The sequence below is a fragment of the Suricata suricatta genome, chromosome 10 (assembly GCF_006229205.1).
Source record: "Suricata suricatta isolate VVHF042 chromosome 10, meerkat_22Aug2017_6uvM2_HiC, whole genome shotgun sequence".
NCBI classification, from domain to species: domain Eukaryota; kingdom Metazoa; phylum Chordata; class Mammalia; order Carnivora; family Herpestidae; genus Suricata; species Suricata suricatta.
In genome coordinates this window covers 61,750,309-61,752,481 of record NC_043709.1, presented here as the reverse complement: position 1 = coordinate 61,752,481, position 2,173 = coordinate 61,750,309, and the positions used below count along the sequence as shown (strand labels likewise).

General features: G+C 55.8%; 1 long non-coding RNA gene across 1 annotated transcript; it reads left to right on the top strand.

Annotated features, from left to right (window-relative positions):
• Nucleotides 1–208: 208 nt before the first annotated feature.
• LOC115303815 lies at nucleotides 209–1,379 on the top strand. Its single transcript, XR_003914253.1, has 2 exons — nucleotides 209–248; nucleotides 1,108–1,379. It is a non-coding gene; the product is annotated as an uncharacterized LOC115303815 (long non-coding RNA).
• Nucleotides 1,380–2,173: the final 794 nt, after the last annotated feature.

Genomic DNA, 2,173 nt, shown 5'->3' with positions numbered 1-2,173 from the left:
CCCTGCCTTCCTGCCTGTAATCCTTGTCTTAGAAACTGACCTTCCCCAGAAGCCCCCACCCTGCCCCAGCCCTCGGGAGCAAAGTGTTTTGTATCATCCTGGTCCTTCAATGATGGTCATCCGGTGTGAGCCACGTGCCCTGTCTTGGAATTTCACCCTGGAGGTAAAAGCACTGACTCGAAAGAAAACATTTTACAAGCTTTGTTGAATTTGACCCTGGTAACAGCCCTCTCCCAGGACCCGGGGTGGTGAGTTTATCAGAGAGATTTAACAGCGTGGTGGGGGTGGACCTGGGCCTGGGCCTGGGCCGGGAGGCAGTCCTGCTCTAGCTGTGAACCTCCTGTGGGCACAGTGAAGGAAGGGAGCGCATCTTCCTGTGGGTTCTAGAAGCTTCAGAGCTGGGAGTATCCTTGGATATTCTCTAATCCAACCCCTCACTGTGGACCTTGGGCAACTGAGGCCCAGAGCTGGGATTAGAGACCAGGGTTCCTGACACCCCCCCTCCAGTCCTGCCTGTTTCCTGGAGGAGCCTGCACCCTCCTTGTCTGTCTGGGCCTGGGTCTGGGGGGCACTAGGTTCTGCTTGATTAGTGCACCGAGATGGCCCAGCTGGGAGGGGACAGGGTGGGGCCCAGGTACCAAGCCTGGCTTGAGGGAGGAACCCTACTCCCATCTCTCCCTTTCCTCCTGCACCGAAGTTTTCCAGGGATCTGACGAAGCAACTTCCTTGAGAAGGAAACCAGGCCAAACATGTGAGAATGGTTGAGTTGTCCTCTCCCATTCCCAGCCTCCCCTGTGTGGAACAGTCCTTAGAGTCCTGCCCCAGGCCCCTGCCATGGTACAGAAAGGACCCCTCCTGAAGCCCTTCGGGGTGGCACCTGTTTGAAGGCCCTGGAGAACAGGGAACCCCATAGTGTTGTGCCAGTTTGGAATTCAGAAGTTCTAGCAGGAAGTTCTGCCTGTTGTCTGGCTCGAGTGTCTCCTGCTGTGTCTTGAACCCCCTCCCTTCCGGTCATGTCCACTGGAGGATGTAGACTGCCCAGTGCTCAGGCCACGGTAACTTGGAGGTCAGGATCGCAACTACCCTCATTCTCTCTTCCACCTGCAGGGTCAGGGGAAACCTGAGGCTCCATTCTAAATTCCCACGGGGAATGCCCTTCTCCATGCCACTTCCCAGCCTGCTGGCGCTGTCCCAGCTCCCTATTCCTCGCACAATCTCCCCTTTCCAGGAAGTGCTGCCTGCTGCCCCAAATGTTTCCTGGACTCTGCACCTGAGTGGTTTCCAGCAACTTCTCTGTGTTCTGAACTAGCCTGTATTCCCAGTGTTTTGGGCAGTTGCTGATGCCGGGTGGTGCTCAATAAATGTTTATAACTGGCGTATTAAGGGCAGCTCTTCAAGCACATGGTGCAAATTGTGGTCAGTGGACTCTCCCAGACTTTCCAAAGGGGAAACTCCAGGGTGGACCCTGTAGGTTCTGCCCACAGGGACCCTGGTTCGTAGTGCTCCAGGGCAGGCGTCTGAACACATGTGAACTTGGACTATTTCTCCTGGCCTACAGGTGCTAGACCTTAGCATCTCCCCATCACTGACTTCTCTGGGCCTGGACCTGGATCCATCAGAAGATTCTAGAAGCCAGGAGGGCCAGGGCATGGAAGGCAGAGGGTGTAGCTCCTCCCAGTTTCTGGGCTCAGCGTGGGGCTGAAAGCAGGGTCACAGTCTGTGAACAACTGTTAGTTCATGCATTTAGTGAGCACTTACTGTGTACAAAGCACCATGACCCCAGGAGAGGAGAGCACATTGTGAAGCAAACACTCCCAGGGCCACCCCGAATCCCAGACGGGCAGCTCTGACATGGTTTTCGAAATGGCCTCTTCCAACCAGCTCTGAAACCCAGGGCTTAGAGAGACTCATGCATTGCCCTGGGTCACACAGCATCCACCGTGACTGGGACCAGAGACCATGGTTCTTCCCCAGCACCCGTTGCCCACAGTGCCACCTGAGCAGTGGGCACAATGGTGGGGAAGGGGGCTCCAGCTGAGGGAAAGACAGGCTATGGCAGGGTTCTGAAACAGCGGCCACTGGTGGGGGCCCAGACACGAAATTCATGGAAAATCAGACTCAGGCTTACTGACCGACCCAAGTAGTGTGTGTGTGGTGTGTGTGTGTGTGTGTG